Raw genomic sequence first — 18,767 nt, forward strand, 5'->3', positions numbered from 1 at the left:
TTGGATTATTAAAAAAAAATTAATTATATTTATACTATATAAACAAACCAAACTCATATTTTTTAACACATTCCTTCCAATCTACCAATTTACACAAATATTTATATCTTTTACACTAATATTTCTACCATCATGTTTCCAAACAACAACCAAAATATTCTCGGTTTAGGTCAATATGCCCGTCAAGCCAACCAATGAATTATGTTAATTTATTTGGAAGTTTAATGTAATTTTTAATTTTATGTTAATTTATTTAAATGAATTATTATTTAAAAAAAAACAAATAAAATTATAATGACTGGGCGCCACGTGGCGCATAACCCCTGGATGTGGAGAGTTATGAATACAGCCTGTTTTTGTACAAAACCATAACTCTGACTGGGCGCCACGTGGCGCATAACCCTTGGATGTGGAGCTTTACGACTACACATGGTCTAAATGGAAGTTTAATTGTTTTAATGATAGAAGTTTAATTGTTTTAATAATACGTTTAGAAACCGATTTAATTAAGCGCGTGTCTTAATGACTAGTTAGATTTTTGAAAGTATGGTGTCTCTAAAAACCCTTTTGAGACATACAGGCGAGTTTAGGTCTATATATCATCGAGATCAGCCTCAATTCTTAGTGGATTCTAATCTTCTTTGTTTACTGCGTTGCATCTTGCGACAATTTAAACATTCGTAAACAGTCATAAATTCCTTTTTTCGACTGTCCTAGGACTACTTGGTTGGAGCTCGGGGGAGCTTCAACCGACCTTTCAAAATACTTAATTGATGAGAGGGGCTGCTGGAGGTATGAAACACTTGTTTAAAAGATTTTTGGAGTTACCATATATTTTGCATGAATATATGGTTGTTGAGGATTGTGAAAACCTTTCAAGTGAGAGATTGTTGGAATTTGTAAAAGCTTCTGAGGGTTATAATATCGGTCAACATGATTGAGCATTATGGCCGGGTTTAATTATTTTACTAATTGCCCCATATTTTGTTTGTTGTTGACTATGTTATATATTAACTCTAGCCAACATCTTTATTTATACTCGACTGTTATAATCTCTGTACACTACGCTAAGAGCATCTTCAACAACAAACCTTCACAAACCGCCATGTCAACGTCACATCGTATTCCAAACTTTTTCTTAAAAACATAATATTTTTAAACAACATCAAACCCCCACGTACCTTATCAAATAATATTATAATAGTACAATATACATATACATGTATATATAACAGTACAATATATATGTGTTGTTGTGAGAGTAGGGCCCCACTCTTTATCCCCTATATGGTTTGGATGAAGTTTGTGTATGCAAACTTTGTAAACAAACTTTCAGTACACAACAATGAAGTTTGCATCTCCTCAAGTTTGTAGATGACATATCCAAACCTAGAAATTTGATCCTTGTTGTGGATGCTCTAATAAATACAAAGTGTTTTCTTTATTTCTTATAATCCGTGTGAGGTTCATTTGTGTTTATTGTGAATTTCTCTTTGCATAATCACTCGGTTCCTAATGATACTAATAAACATATACAAACGTTAAATGTAATAATAAATATAATCTTACAAAAGCAAGCATGAATATATTTTGCTATATATAGTGAAATCAAAATATTTCTGAAGATTAACAAACGATTAATCCAATATAACATCAATAAATCAAATTACAAAAAAAATGTTCATACAACCACCAAGAAATCAAAAAACAAAATTATTCCATATTAAAAAAAAATGTTTACAATATTAATCACCAAGAATTAGCTATTAAACCCAAACGGTTTAACCGTACTCACCACCTTCTTCAAGGTTTTACCCATCTTCTGAACCCGGTTCATCATCGTTGTGTTTGACACTGTTCCATCATTTCCCGCCAACACTTTATACTTATCTTTCCTAGTAAAATTTGTGCACTCAAACCCTAATGTGTTTGCCAAGATTCTTTGTACATAATTCGCGACATCATACGGGCTCTTACCCGACGAACATGTAGCCTCGGCCGGTAACTGGTTCAAGAATGTGACTTCATAAACCGGTCTAGGGTTCATGAAGAAAAATATCGGGTCTAACCCTTTCCACCCCTTGGCGGTTGTTGCGTGAAAGAACCCGACTCGGTAGTTCATGGCCACAGGCACAATCCGGTCGGTTAACTCAGCGAATAGTGCACTGAACCGGAGCAAAAACGGTTCACGACAAGTGGTACCTTCCGGGCAAACAACCAAGTCACCTTTGGATAATTCCTTTTTAATTTTCTCGGCGTCCAAGTGGCGGATACGGGTTAATCGGACGGTTGGGATTGGAGAGAGGATTTCGGATAATCTTGATACGGAGTAGGTGACAGCAGGGATGCTGCGTTGGAGGACAGTGGATAAAACAACCGGGTCCATTAAAGTGCGGTGGGTGCAGACAAAGAGGACAGCGCCTGTGGACCCGGTTGGAGGTGGTGGTGGGACACCTTTTACTATGACCTTGGCGCCAAATATGCAGGTCACGTATGGAATGGCCCACATTGGTAGCGGGGCGCCAATGGTTATTCGGATTATTGCTAGAATGATACCGATTGGGATCCAGAGGAGGATGAGAAGGGCCGTGGAAGGAGTGGGTCGTTTAACTAGGCGACCATCGTGGAAGATTACTGGCACCGGCCGGGTTTCTTGGAGGGGTTTGTGGTTTTGGTGTTTGATGATGTATGGTGCATTTACTTGTTCCTGCAAAGAAGTACAATATGATAAGTTAACTTGAAATATTAAGTTATATCAAAGCAATATTTTTTTTTGTATTAGCATGTGATTTTAGGATTTCTAAATGATTTTTTTGAAACGTTTCCCTTTAAGCGGTTCGTTAATTATTATCCTGTAAGCGAACTCGACAAGTGTAATTATGTGACGAGCGATCAACTAAGAGTTTGATGAAAAACAGGTTAAATTTGGTGAAAGCTGTGAAGTTTGGTTAAACTATATATCTATGGTGTTGAAGAAACGTGGATCGACTCACTGGTAGACGATCTACTTTCCTCGGGTGTGATTATGCTTTTTCACCGATGGTTCTCTGGAATCTGGATTCTTCCACCTACAAAATGAACAGCACCGTGAACTTACCCCTCAGAAAGGGACAGAGGGGTCCTCTTTGGGGTAACCCTCCGGTGTGAGAATAAGAATTTGTAGGAGAAGATAATAATATGAGAGTAAGGAAATTGGAGTGTATTGCTTAATATAGCTGAATACTGTGTAATTGAGTGTGTCTCTCCTTGTGGAGTTGATGTGGTATTTATAGTGCTAGGGTTTCCACTGATTGGGCTCAGACCCAGTTAGGGCCTTGTTGGCCTCCTCCAATTGCTTTGCGCCATGTGTCCTTGGGACACCTGGTGCTTCTTCATTGGTTATAATCACGTGGTAGCACATGGGTTTTGCTGAGTTGTCCACCTTTCATTGGCAGCTGTCAACATCAGCATATTCTTATTCCTTAAAAAGATACCTTCTGGAAGGTTGTCTGACGTGCACAATCAAGGTTGCCCTAATCCTGATTTGGATAAGGACGAGGTTGATTATGTGCATGTGTGATACGCGACTATCCTGAGGATGCGCGAGGTCTTCTCTTTATTCTCACGCGCAAATGTTTCATGCGCAGATGTGATATGCACAAGCATGTGATAAGCGCCACGCGCGGATGCGCCACGCGCAGATGTGGTATGCGTGAGCATGTGATACGCGTGAGCATATGTGATGCGTGAGCATATGTGATGCATGAGCATATGTGATATGCATGAGCATATGTGATATGCGCCATGCGCATAGGTTTTGGCTTTGTGCCTTCATAATGTCTTGATTTCAAGCCTCTTGTCTATATCTTGTGGGTTGACCCGCCTCGCTCGGTGTTGAGGCGGGTACATACCTCTTCAAGCCCCCCCAGTCTAATGTGTGTCTTCTCTCGCGCGAGCGAGGTAAGATAGATATTAGACTTGATAGTTTGCTCTTTTAATATGGTTTGTCTTTTCTTCTTGTTACTCATCGGTGCGCGAAATTCTATCCTTTTGGCTGAAAACGAATCGTCCCTGTACGTGGTTGGTTGTTGCTGACATGCGTCAGTGATGGGGACGTGTCAGACTTTTCGTGTGCTCGAGGTGCTACAGTTGCCTTTCATGTCCCCTCACATAGTGTCAGGAACACGTGTCGCGCTCGCGTTGGTCCGTACCTGCGAGTGGTGGCGCGTGAACTCTGGCAGCACCTGTATCGTTTCTTTTCGTGTCCCCTCACACAGTGTCAGGGACACGTGTCGCGCTCGCGTTGGCTTACACCTGCGAGTGGGGGAGCGTGAAGTCCGATCAGTACCAAATTTTCTCTCTCCTGGGCCTATAAAAGCAAGCCCTTAGAGTTTTTATTCTTCATCTTCTTTGTTGTTTATTCGAAGCTTTCCTTTCTTTCGTTCTATTCCGATTACCTATCTTCTACTTCCAGATCTCTGTTCTTCAGAAGCATCCTTTGTCCGTTTTTACAGTTGTATGTCTGATAGCTCAGACAACACAATCTCCCCTATCCATCGCCGTGTTAAATCGTTAGTAATGTCTACGTTGAAGAAGACCGGCAAGGGGAAGAGGGCTGCTGAGGCCTCATCGGAGGAGGTAGGGAGGACCAAGACAGTGAAGAAGTGGGATAAGATCCCCTGCAAACTGAGGCAGGCCGATTTTGACAGCCTTATCGCCTCTCAGGGTTTTCTCCCTGAGTATGGCTGCATGCTGCCGGCGGCCGGGCAAACGGCGGCGGACCAGCCCACCGGCTATATATCTCTTTATTGCCATTTTTTCACCCACTGCAACCTTCGTCTCCCGATGACAAGGTTTGTGGGTGCGCTGCTTAAGTTTTATGGGATTCATATATCCCAAGTCCATCCGTTTGGACTCGTGCGCATGACTCACTTTGAGTTCATGTGCAAATCTCAGCGCGAGGAGCCCACCTCTCGGCGCTTTCAGTTTTTTTACAAGCCCAAGATCCAAGATTCTTGGTTCTCATTTATTCCTCGCAGTCAGAAGGTCAAGTGCTGCACTGTTTTATTCAAGAGCCTTCATGACTGGTCTGAGAGATTTTTCTATATAAGGGCTGGTGTGATCCCCATCCGCATGACCATGCGCGCGATCTCTTCTGCGCCTGCGGATGTGGGTGTCCTCAAGAACCCAACTGGCGCCTGGGTAAACAAGTTGACTGCCGAACCATCCCCCGCCAAGAACATTTGCGAGGAGGCGCTAGTGGGGGTTGGTATGAGCAGGAGGTGGGCCGACAGCGCGACTGAGCCCGTTATCCAAGTTGACGGCTTGTGTAAGTTAATCTCATTGCATTGCTTCTGCGCGAATATAATTCGTTTTGCTGATATCATTTGACTTGTTTTGTGCAGTTAGCAAGGAGTATGTCCACGCCGCCTATGATGAGCATATGGAGGGTGGCTCCGTCGCGCTGGGCGCTGGGGAGGTTGGCTTCCCCGATCGCTTCGATGACATGTTCATCCCTGTTGATCTGGGATTTCTCTTTGATAGCGATGCGCCTGGTAAGCCTTTGTACTTATGCTTATGCCTTTATAATACCAGATTTGGCTAACCTTTCTGTTGCGTGTATTGTAGACGCGCTTGAGAACTACGAGCTGGAGCTCGCGGAAGAGGAGGAGGAGGAGGCTGAGGTGCCCCAACTAAAGCGTAAAGCTAAGGGGAAAACTGACGCAGGGGCCAGTAAGAAACAGAAGAAAGATGATGCCCCTGTTGTTCAGGATCCTCCTACTCAGGCGAAGGGACTTGAGAAAACCCAGGTGTTTACCACCAAGTTTTCCTTGTCTTCCCTGCCTCAAAAAGTGGGCAGACCTCCTGTCCACACGAGGTATGGTGCCACTACCTCCTCCCTTCGCGCGGCGGAAAAGGGGAGCGGCGCTGCGCCTTCGACAGGTATACTTTGCTTATCCTTTGCTTATCTTTTATGGTTCTATGAGCGCGATTCTGATAGAATTACTAATGAATCTTTGCTCATTCAAATGTTTGTAGAGCCGGCGACCTTGGTGGATCAACCTCAGGCGCAACAAGATGCCGAGGCTGCGCCGGAGGTCGCTTCGAAGTCCCCTGTTTTACCCTCAAAAAAGGGGAGAATGGACTTCATGGCGATGTTTGACTCGCGAACGGCGTTGCGCCAAGGTATGTATTGCGCTTTTATTTTCTGACTTTTTCCTTTTAGATCAAGTCATGAACCATATCTTTTTGTTGATTTTTTCATAGGAGTCATAGCTGGCGTACAAGCTGCTGGCGGCACTCCTGGCGCCGGTGCCAGCGCCGTTGGTTCTGCTCCTGCTCCTGCAAGCACTGAATCTCCCCTCATCGGGATTACTAAGGAGCAGGAGGCCGTTTTACGCGCCGACCTGGCGGCGTCGAGACCTCCCTCACCTCCTCCTGCGCGCAGCCCTCCTCGCGAGACTGATTTTGGTTCAAGGTCGCAGGAGAAAAGGCCTGTTTCAGAGGAGGATGAGGAGGTTCAAGTTGAAGGCTCCGACAGCGGCCGCGCCAGCCCTGCAGCGCCACGGGGTTTCGTGTCGCAGTCTTCTCATGGAGCTGGCGCTGACTTTTCTGCTTCATCTCCGCAGGTATTGGTTCGTTTTTGCTCCGCTTCGCGGATTTCCATATTAGTGTTTTGATGACTTAGATCATTACTTTGTGTTTGCAGGAAGCCGATCACATTTACCGCCCGAGATGGAATATTACTGAGGACAGCTCATTTCAGTCCATGGGTGTGTGTGCGGAATTCTGGGCTCATTCTGTGCCTCCAGCTGAAAGGAGGTTTCAGGAGGGCCGCGCTCGCGATGACTTGCTCAACGATCATCTGTTTGCTGGGTCGGCTTTCTTTGCTGCCTCCCAAGAGCTTCGCTATGATTACGTAAAGGTACGTGATGCTCTTGCGGAAGCCAAGCAAGAGGCTAAAGTGTCTGCTAGGCATTTTTCTGATGCTCGAGAGAGAGCTGAGAAGCTCCAAGCAGAGCTCAGTGAGAACAAAGCAAGTGCCAACACCGCCTTCGTGAAGCGCGGGCATGAGCTTCAGGCTGCGCGGGAGAAGCTACAGGCGGCCGAGGCGGACGCGGCCAAGTACGCGCATAGAGTGCGCGACTTGGAGCTGGACGCGGAGGCGCGTGACCAAGCTCTTGTCCAGTCTATAACTGACAAATCATCACTGGAGAGTGAGGTTGCACGCCTGAAGAAGGAGCTGGCGGCCGCGCAGGCCGAGAAAGATGAAGCCTTGGCGACGGCAGCGTCTAGCCAGGAAGCAATCGAGCTTGCGCGAGCGGAAAAGGAAGAAGCCTTGGCGGCAGCAGCGTCCGACAAAGAGGAGCTGAAACAGACTAAGGAAACTGTTGAGTTGTTAAACTCTCAGATTCCTGCTCTTGAGACGTCTGTTGCTTCCCTCGCGCAGGATCGCCAATGGCTAATCTCACAGGGTATGACTCGTTGCGCTTACGCGATGAAATACTCAGACGAGTTTCAGGCCCTTGTGATGGATTGTAACGCTGCCGCGCGCTTGGTGGGTCGAGCTGAAGGGTTTAAGGATGGCTATGAATATGGCATGCTGAAGAAGAACCCATCCGACTACCCTTATCAGAGCGACGTTGCCTGCGCGGACATGGCCGAGATGGGGGAGAAGTATTTGAATACTCCCATTCCCATCCTTGCGCATGTATTTTAACTTTAATGAGATTGCCTTGACTTATTTTCCAAGTCTTTTTTGTACTCATATTTTTCCATATGATTTGCAGATATCCGCGCTTGCTGACCAGCCCGACCTCGGCGCGCTAAAGAAATTACTTGACGAGTGCGAAGGGGCTGGTGGCGGCGACGATGGCGCGGGGAATGCTGCTCCTGCTAGCGGCTCTGGCGTGGGCAAAGGATCCGCTCCTGACACTATTGTGATAGAAGACTCCATTCAGGACGAACAACTTGACTATGGTCAGTTTGGAGATGACGAGGAGCGGGCTGCGCCAGATGCTGAGGGCGGTGATGAGGACTATGAAGAGGCTGACGTCGACGTGGAGACTTAAGAAGCCCTTCATGTTTTTTATTTTTATTTGTAGTTTGTATCTCATCATCTTGTAAACTTGTAAATTTCAATGCTTTGGAATTAAATTTTGTTTTTCCCTTCTTCGCATCTTGCGCATTCCCCATTCATCTCTTTATATTGCATGTTTGCTTGTTGAATATAAGATATGCTTGCACGTTGAAATAAGAACAAGGTTGTAAGGAAATTATTATATTTAATCCTTGTCATATTGTAAGTGATTTTGCCATAACTTGATTATGTTGACACGTGCCTTGGCGTTTTCATTATTCCTCTTTTGCGCGACGTTATCTCGCATTTATTATAGGGAACTATGAGTTTTTAGCCTTTACGTGTCAGTATGTGTTACTCAGATATCCATTACAATTTCATGCGCGACCTCGACCTGAGACCTTAACAACTATGTTTTGGCATTTGCTTTGCCTTAGTTGTGCTTAGGTATTTTTATGGTCAGGCTGCGCAGCATGTAGGATGGATGTTGTGAGTGATTTGAGCTAAGGCTCACATTGTTGGGCTAAGGCCCTGAGCTAAGGCTCATATTATTGGGCTAAGGCCCTGACGTTTTAGAGTTAAGACTCGTTAACGTGTTTGAGTTTGAAGCTCGCGCATGTATGTTTTACTTCGTTTTATTTCATTTTGATGTCAATACAATGTTGTCATATTGCTCAAGATTAATAAAGGGAAGTGTGAAACATGTATGCAAAAGGTAATAGAATCCACATTAAGAGAAGATAGCGCGTATCATTATTCATAATGGCTTAAAAAGCCTTGATTACAAACTTGACAATTTTTACATGAAACATTTTCTAAGCTGTGCTGCGTTCCATGCGCGCGGGATCTTCTTTCCATTCAAATCTTTTAAGGCGTATGCGCCTTTTCCCAATTCTTCCAAGACTTGATAAGGTCCCTCCCAATTGGGGGACATTTTTCCCGGGGGTATCGCGCGGCTAGCTTCATGTTTCGAAGGACAAAATCATTTTTCTTGAAGTGGCATTCTTTCACGCGCTGGTTGTAATATTTTTCCGGTTTTTTCTTGTATTTGGCTTCACTGATGATAGCCGCCTCTCTGCGTCCTTCAAATAAGTTGAGATCCAACCTTCTTTCGCGCTCGTTATCAATCTTGCTCATCATGAGCACTCTATGGGATGGGCATCCAATTTCTGCTGGAATCATTGCCTCCGTTCCATAGGTTAGGCTGAACGGGGATTCGCCATTGCTGGTTTTGCTTAATGTCCTATGTGCCCACAGAACATTAGGTAGCTCTTCGACCCAAGAATGGGATTCTCCCTCTAACCTTTTCTTCAGCCCATTCAGCAAGCTTTGGTTCGCGCGTTCCACTTGGCCATTCCCCTGAGGGTGATAAACTGAAGTGAAAATTTGGTTGATGCGCAATTCCTTGAGCCAGCTGGATATCTTCTTGTCAGTGAATTGCTTGCCATTATCGCTCACAATTTCCATGGGCAAGCCAAAACGGCATATGATGTGGCTCCAAATAAACTGCTTCATCGCCTCGGCTGTGATTTTTGCTAGTGGCTTGGCTTCGACCCATTTTGTGAAATAGTCTACCGCCACTACCAAAAATTTTACTCTTCCTTGCGCTTGCGGTAGGGGACCCATAATATCGGTTGCCCATTTGTGGAAAGGCCATGCGGAGGTCACCGGAATCAAGTTGTTCTTTGGCCGCATGGTGTTTGGCGCATAGCTCTGACATGCTTTGCATTTTTTGATTTCTTTTAAAGCGTTCAAGTACATGCCTGGCCAATAGTAACCTGCGCTCATTGCCTTGGCAACCACCATGCGCGGGTCAGCATGTATTCCACAGATTCCTTCGTGTATCTCTCTGATCACATAGCTTGCTTCCTCAGCATCTAGGCATTTCATGAGCGGCCCAAGATAAGAGCGTCGATATAATGTGCCATCAAGGAGTTCATAGTTCTGCGACTTGTGTCTTATCTTCCTCGCCTGTGCGCGATTGTCCGGTACCTTTCCCTCCTTCAAGAATTCCATTATTGGAGTTATCCATGATGAAGGGGTTGTATGAGTTACAAGGACAGACTTCGCTACCACCGACGGGTTGCTCATTACTTCTACCCTGACATCTTTGCCAAAGTGATCGAAACTGGTTGATGCCATCTTACTCAGCGCGTCTGCAGATTTGTTTTCACTGCGCGGAATATGAATGATTCTGAAGCAGTCAAATTGCTCGATGAGCTTTTTCGCCTGCTCTAGATATAGAGGCATGGTGTTCTCCTTGGCATCACAAAGGCCATTGACCTGTGCTGCTACCAAGTATGAATCAACATGGGCCTCTAGCTTTTTAACTCCGAATTTGTGCGCGATGCGCAGGCCAGCCAGCAGGGCTTCATACTCAGCCTCATTGTTGGTGCTCTTGAAATCCAACCTGATGGCGTAAGTATATTCATGATTCTCTGGATCCACCAGTTTAAGGCCTGCGCCGGACCCTTCGTTGTTTGAAGCTCCGTCAGTGAACAATCTCCAAACATTTTCTTCATCATTGGCTCGCGGAGGGTCTACCTCGCGCTGAGCCTCTTCAATTTTTCCTTCTGGAATTTCCGCGATGAAATCAGCTAAGACTTGTCCCTTTATTGCTGGACGGGGCTTATAGGCGATCGTGTGTTCTCCTAATTCCAGCGCCCATTTTGTCAGCCTTCCTGAGAGCGCGGGGCGTCGCAAGACTTGCTGGATGTTGTAACCAGTCAGTACTTCAATGGGATGACCATTGAAATATCTATGAAGCTTGCGCGACGCGTGTGTTAGTGACAAAACTAACTTTTCCATGATGGAGTAGCGCGTCTCAGGATCTGTCAGCACCCGACTCACATAGTATATTGGCGTTTGGATTCCCTTGCGATCCACCAACAATACTGCGCCGATGGCGCGCTCTCCTGCTGATAGGTACAATGTCAAGATTTCACCAGGAAGTGGAGCTGTGAGCGCGGGCAAATTTATCAAACACTCTTTTATCTCACTGAAAGCTTGCTCGGCCTCAGGAGTCCATTTGAATTGGCTTTTCTTTAAGCAATTTCTCAATGTGTTGACAAATGGGGTAGATTTGCTTGCATGGTTCGCTAGGAACCTGTTGATTGATACCAATCTACCATTCAGCTTCTGGACTTCTTTCATGGTGGATGGCGAGGGCATGTCAAGGATGGCCTCCACCTTTTCTGGGTTCACCTTGAAACCATCCTTGGTGACCATTACACCTAGAAATTTTCTCTCTTGTACGCCGAAAGTGCATTTGCTCGGATTGAGCTTCATGTTAACTTCCTTTAGGCGCCCAAGGGTTTCCTCGATGTCTTTGAGCATTTGTTTTTCCTCCCTGCTTTTGATCACCAAATCATCCACATAGACTTCTAGGTTTCTTCCAATTTGCTCGCTGAAAACGGCATCCATAAGTCTTTGGTAGGTGGCGCCCGCATTCTTCAAACCAAAGGGCATTTTTGTGTAACAAAAAACACCCTTGTCGGTTCTGAAGGCAGTCTTGTCCTCGTCTTGTGGTGCCATTTGAATCTGGTGATAGCCCTTGTAGGCATCCAGGAAACATTTGAGCTTGAATGGCGCCACGGAGTCCACCTTTGCGTCGATGTTTGGGAGGGGGTAACAATCTTTTGGGCACGCTTTGTTGAGGTCTTTGAAGTCAATGCACATCCTCCACGACCCGTTACTTTTCTTTACCATCACAGGATTGGCTACCCACGTCTGGTATCGTATCGGGCGGATGATGTTTGCGCGCAGTAAATCCCACGGATGGCGCCAATGAAGAAACGTGGATCGACTCACTGGTAGACGAATTACTTTCCTCGGGTGTGATTATGCTTTTTCACCGATGGTTCTCTGGAATCTGGATTCTTCCACCTACAAAATGAACAGCACCGTGAACTTACCCCTCAGAAAGGGACAGAGGGATCCTCTTTGGGGTAACCCTCCGGTGTGAGAATAAGAATTTGTAGGAGAAGATAATAATATGAGAGTAAGGAAATTGGAGTGTATTGCTTAATATAGCTGAATACTGTGTAATTGAGTGTGTCTCTCCTTGTGGAGTTGATGTGGTATTTATAGTGCTAGGGTTTCCACTGATTGGGCTCAGACCCAGTTAGGGCCTTGTTGGCCTCCTCCAATTGCTTTGCGCCACGTGTCCTTGGGACACCTGGTGCTTCTTCATTGGTTATAATCACGTGGTAGCACATGGGTTTTGCTGAGTTGTCCACCTTTCATTGGCAGCTGTCAACATCAGCATATTCTTATTCCTTAAAAAGATACCTTCTGGAAGGTTGTCTGACGTGCACAATCAAGGTTGCCCTAATCCTGATTTGGATAAGGACGAGGTTGATTATGTGCATGTGTGATACGCGACTATCCTGAGGATGCGCGAGGTCTTCTCTTTATTCTCACGCGCAGATGTTTCATGCGCAGATGTGATATGCACAAGCATGTGATATGCGCCACGCGCAGATGTGGTATGCGTGAGCATGTGATACGCGTGAGCATATGTGATGCCTGAGCATGTGATGCACGAGCATATGTGATATGCGTGAGCATATGTTATATGCGCCATGCGCATAGGTTTTGGCTTTGTGCCTTCATAATGTCTTGATTTCAAGCCTCTTGTCTATATCTTGTGGGTTGACCCGCCTCGCTCGGTGTTGAGGCGGGTACATACCTCTTCTGGTGTTTTCTAGTATGGTAAGCTAACTTCATAGAGTTTTTTGTAATAACATGTTAAACTTGATAAAAAGATTGGTAAGTTTGGTGAGAAATCTTTTAGGGGTTTTCTTGTGTTACAAGTAAACTCCATAGTGTTCGATGAAAAATGAAAATCTTAATAAAATTTTCTTGTGTGACAAGTGAACTCTATAGAGTTTGATGGAAAAACAAGTTAGTTTATAAAATCTCCGCAAAAAACTGTCTGATTTAACCAAACTTATCGAGTTAATTCGCTTGTGGAAGTATCGGTCTCGTTCCTAAACAAATTCTTCCCACGAAAAAAATTCAAACTTATTTACTTTATTTACCTTGCATAGAGACAATATTGGAGAATCAGAATGACATCTTGAAAGCCCTATACTCGGTTGTTGACCTTCAAACAAGTCCACAACACGATCAACAACCGAATAAGATCCAATCCCACCACCCTTAACCAACCCTGTGGCGTACCCAAGCCGGTTCACCACAAGCTCGGTCCCAACAACACCATCCGCCCGTAAATGCTCTTTCACGAACCACTCAACCATAACCGTAGGCATTTGGGTCACAACCACCTTTTTATCACACAAGTTAAACACCTTCCATGCTTCCAAATCAATATCATCAAAGTAAAACTTTGGCAAAACCGCCCTTGCGACCGATTCTATCTCTGATATCCGAACTCCAGCTGTTGCAAGAAATATGGCCAGTTTTAGGCCAATGGCTTCCCACACGCGTCGAGTAGCTTGATGACCGGCCAGAATAATAATAGCAATGTGAACCGGATTAAACCCGAGGCTTCGAATGCTACTAGCATGAAGTATGAGAAAGGATCTTTGTTCTTTAGAAGGGTTCCTTCTAGCTTTGAAACAATAGACTCCATTGTTGTAATTTGTAAACACTTAAGTGTTGTAATGGATTATGTTTTGATAATATTAGTGTTTGAATGAATATGAAGATTAAGAGATAAGTTTGTGTTGAATTGATGGATGGAGGGTGAAGGTAGATCGACTATTTGTAGTACAAGAAAGAGGCCGTTTATCGGTTTATACCTACCTTCCTTGGTGCCAAGTGGCACATAAATTTATTTTTTAAATGTTCATCACTTAATTTTTTTATTCTAATGCATTTGAACACAAAATACTATCAAATAATGTGAAATTTTAACTTAATATAAATAATAGTTTATAGATTTAACGCGTTTATTTAAAGCCAAGGGTATTCACACTTTAACTCCTCGTCACACACTTTGCCATCTTTATGGTTTAATCCTCCTTAATCCCACAAAATTTAATTTAAAAAAAATCGTAAATTGATTTATACGTGTGTAGAGGATTTTAAAGTTCATTGGCACTTTAACATATATTACCTTTAAGGTCCCTTAACCCATGAAAGGAGTGGTGTTCTGCTCGATAACGTACCCTTAACAAATCAACTTTAAATTTAATGCTCAGGGCGTTAAGATGTGCCACATAGCCTAATTACAAGTCAAAATAAGTTATTTTGGAAATTAGGTGTAATAAAATTGTAAACGAGTTAAAAGATCACCCAAATTATAGTCAAGAAAATTAACAAGTTAACTTCATTGGTTAAATGAATTATGAAAATAGCCACTAACTTTTGTGAATTATCCTTTTTGAATTTCTTATCGTGCGTTAATTTTTATGTGATAACTCTTCACCTCATGCGTCATCTAGAAAAAAAAAATGAGTTTCCTTCTGATGCACTATATGATGCAGCATATCGCCTCATGCGCCGTTTCTCTTGCACCATCTCCTTTGTTACCGTTTCTCTCTGTCAATTTTATTTCCCGCGTCAAAAGGATACGTGGAAGTCTTAACAATTTTTTTTTTCTTTTTTGGCTATTATGGGATTTTCTTATTAGAATATAGTAGTTATTTAATTTTAATTTTAAATAAATTGCATTGTAGATATACAACTATGCCAGAAATAAGTAACTATTCGAAAAGACACGTGGATATACGGGGTCCAATATTGATGATTCTTTAATATTCGATCAAATAATATTTGGAATGTTTTGTGCCAGGGAAGATGTAGGTTACTTAACAAGAAAATATATAATAATCACCTACAAAGTATATAAAACCTCCACGATTGTGCATGACTTTTTGTTTGCCTTATGGCGAGCTAGGTACACCATACAAGTGTAACGATATATATTCAAATTACATATTTTTTTATGGAATAAAACACAAGTTGGTCAATGTGTTAACTAGTTTGTTTTGCCACGTAGCCACTTCAATATTAGGTTTCCAAATTCGGCTGTTGTCTATTCATTTACAAACAATAGTTTATGAATTCGTTACTGAAAATAGGTATATATATATCCTTTGGATTTAAAAGTCAACTGTATATTAATTCCAGTTTTCTAAAATAATTTATTTCTACTTGTTTCACTTCTTTACCTCTCCACGTTAAAGTAGTTTTGAGTATTATAGACCCAAATATTTCGAGATCACAAAATCCGATAGCATACATGTATATGAACATTACTAACTAAACAAATAATTCATTGATGGTCGGTTATATTTCCTTTACGAAAGTAGCTACCGGCAGGAATCCGTTGGTGAAAGAAGTGACGGGTTTACATTGTCAAGAACGGTGTGACAGGAAAAGTTTTGAGTAACTCCTTAACAATTATTAACGTGATCGACACAATAGCAAAAGGTTACTCCTGCTGCTCTAGTGGAACGTCTTTGAGTTCCCTTTAAAAGGGTCACGGGTTCAATTTTATTTATATTTATAAAAAACAAAAACATGTTCCTCTCAATTTAGGGTTTGCAAAACATAGACGCGGTGATGGCGCAACACCCTAATGGAAATTTAGCCCCGACTCCCCCCCCTGACATCAATTTCTTTTAGACCATGTTTAAGTTCTAATAAACCCAGTCACACGAGACGACTTCTTGAACTTCTATCAAACACAATATATCAAACAATCAGACTTGAGGTAAACTTTTGGATTTTTTTTCCAACCGAATCTTTGAATTGGATAAGTTACATTTGAATATGAATTTTCTGAACTCGTCTTTTGTAATATATGTTTTATGTGTTTAAATTTACTCGCATATAAGTAAATAAAGCGCGTAAGGCACATCATAATGTTTGACCCTAATTGGAAACGTGTCATTTTGTTGAAAGCAGGTAGGAAACTACAAAGTTATGCAAATGTAGGTGAGAAAAAAAAAGAACGTAGCATATAGTTGATATACTAACGATCTTTTATTTGATACAAAGCATTATCACTATCAATTAAATAATATACGTTAGGCACCAAAACAGGATAAACCATCAAATAATTACATCATACATTGCGTTGAGCTGATTAGTCTAATTGACCTAGTACACGAGCAAGTTGATATTTTTTTCTCTCTATGTTGTATATATTTTGCTGTGTTATATATATTTTGGCTCCTTGTAAAATAACATTGTTGACACTAAAATTTTCAATAAATCATAAAAAACTAGATAACTAATTGAAATATCCTAGACAAATCCTAAACCGGTCATTAACAAGAATCTACATTTTTGCTTCAAAAGGTTTGTCCCGCCTCAAATATTAGCAAAACATTTTGGCTTAATGGTAGTGGATGAGAGAACTCCATGCTTAAGTGTGCTTGGTTGAGAGCAGTACCCTAGGATGGGTGACCTCATTAGAAGTCTCCACTAAGACAAGAAAAAACAAAATTGTGAGCTTATTGTTGGTAAAGCGGAAAATACTTGTGGTATGAGAGGCTGGATGGTATGCTAATCTTCATCCTTAATCTTATTAACTGTATTTTTTCTAAAATAAAATGGCAAAGGGTTCTACTTTGATTTTAAAACACAAATGTACTCATGTGTGCTGTATAAACTTCTCAATGTTACAAACCAAACGCCTAAAGATCATTTTGCTAAGTTCGTACTTATGCTTGGGCTATTGGCTACTCCAAACTTCATTGGGGACGACCTATGTGGTTAGAAACATGAATATGCTTTGATATCTTTGCACATTTGGTCGAGAGCTAATGTCTCTCGCCTAATGAGTCCATGGCAACATGAAAACAACCATCCATATACCATAGTTCCATATCATAAGTGAGAATGCTTTGTTGGCTCTCGAGCAACCCGGGGCCGGCACCACATATGGCCTCAAAGGTGACCATGTGGCAAGTGGTATCATAGCGGTTTGATACTCGGGCAATTAGTACGTTCACTTAATCTCATAATGCTCTTAAAATGCAGGCTAAATCATGGTGATTGGAGCTATCGAATTTTGGAGCCTATTGGTTGGTGGGTGGCATGCATGATATATCACGGCTTGCTTCGAAGGGGCATGATATTTCAATAGGAAACCTGTTCACAAAAAGAAATAAAACTGAAATTTTATTAATAGCAATCCATATACAATACAAGAACAAGAAATGACACTTACAATAGAGAAACCACATTACAAACATATTAGAAAGAAATAACAAAGCGAGAAACAAGGTGACTGAGGCATGTGTAAAACACGCTTCCCTTAAAAAAGATTTTCCGGGCCACCCAGGTGAACCCGTATGTTTTCCAGGGTACAACAGCCTAAGCAGATCGTACTGCCAGGATTAGCCTAGTACCAAAACTATACCTGAAAAAAGAGCGCGTAAGATCGAAAAGTCAGGAAATTCTTTTGGTTGTATGTGAGATTGCATGAACAATTTTCTCTATCTCAATCATGGACATCCATGCTAGTATATATAGAGGAGTGAAGAGGTAGGTCCCAGCAGAGCCCAGTTGGTCCCGCAAGACTCACCTTGAACAGGTACGTCTGCGCAAAGGCCATCTGCTCCCGCAGGACCCACCATGCTCAGAGAACCTTACGCGCAGTACGCAAGCTGTACACGCAGGGAAAGCCTCCCAATGGTGAAGTACCCCGCCTGTTCCCGCAGTTGCGGATACAAGCCATCAGGGAATGCTACCCGCAGACAGCAGGGCTACACGCACAAGACAATAGCTACTTCAGTAGTCACATGAAGGAATGAGCAAGGCGGGAACAATCCCGCTAAAATGAGCCAGTCCGTATGATTCTGAAAGATCTTTTGTACTATACCTACCAAGGTATGGATAGGACAGACAATCTGACCAGAACAGCCCATGAGCCAATCACAGGGTGACAGCTCACCGACAACAGTACGAGGAGGAGCACCCTCTAGTACTGTTTGTCACTATTAGCCGCTGCCTACTCACCAATTCTTACTGAGGGGCGTGCGCAGCCTACGGTTGGTAGAATAGTGTTACTGTTGGCCGTAACCTATTCACCAACCAGCATGGCCTGCGTATAATCCACAGTAGGTGGGACGTGCATAATCTACAGTTGGTGGAATAGTGCAGCCGACTTTGTTACTGTTGGCCGTAACCTATCCACCAACCAGTATGGCCTGTGCATAGTCCACTGTTGGTAGAACAGGAATACTATTCAGCCGGCTGTACCTTCTAGGAAACCTACCTTCGGCTATAAATACTCCAACATCTTGGAATGGTAAGATCATCTGCTATCCTGTTATCTAGCAATCTCTTAATATACACTTATATTTAAAGAGCAATCTAGTCTGATTCTCACGCCGGAGGGTGGTCACAAGGAGGAACCCCCCCTTCTCAGTGACAAGCTCACGGTGTCTGTTTTGCAGGTTATCAGAAGAACCATCTTCTCAGGGTCTAACCCCTCGTGGGAAACATCTATCTAACCCCCAGGTTACCAGTAATCTGCCCGGGGACCGGTTAGTGTTTCTTCATTGGCGCCATCCGTGCATAAAAGCTAGAACTAATTTAGTTTTTTCAAATTTTCTGAAGAAATGGTTAACGTTACTCCGGTCCAAAGGCCAGTAACCGACCAAGAAACCCCGGTAACAACCCCAGCAACTGGGGGGAACACCGGCGGTTATACAATCCTTACGAACACTACCCCGACTACCCAAGCCGGGGCAAGTGCAGTAAATATTCCACTGGGGTTCACCGA

The 18,767-nt window shown here is 43.1% G+C and overlaps 1 pseudogene across 1 annotated transcript; it reads right to left on the reverse strand.

The window, feature by feature from the left end:
- Positions 1–1,759: 1,759 nt before the first annotated feature.
- Positions 1,760–13,922, reverse strand: LOC143637558 (glycerol-3-phosphate acyltransferase 5-like; annotated as a pseudogene). The gene is made up of 2 exons (XR_013154450.1): positions 13,102–13,922; positions 1,760–2,707 (listed from the first exon to the last, which is right to left on the reverse strand). The product of XR_013154450.1 is annotated as a glycerol-3-phosphate acyltransferase 5-like (transcript).
- Between the last annotated feature and the right edge of the window lie 4,845 nt (positions 13,923–18,767).

This window comes from Bidens hawaiensis, unplaced genomic scaffold (assembly GCF_021521415.1).
Source record: "Bidens hawaiensis isolate Kalapana, Puna unplaced genomic scaffold, B.hawaiensis_p1.1 tig00008374_1, whole genome shotgun sequence".
Classification (NCBI taxonomy): domain Eukaryota; kingdom Viridiplantae; phylum Streptophyta; class Magnoliopsida; order Asterales; family Asteraceae; genus Bidens; species Bidens hawaiensis.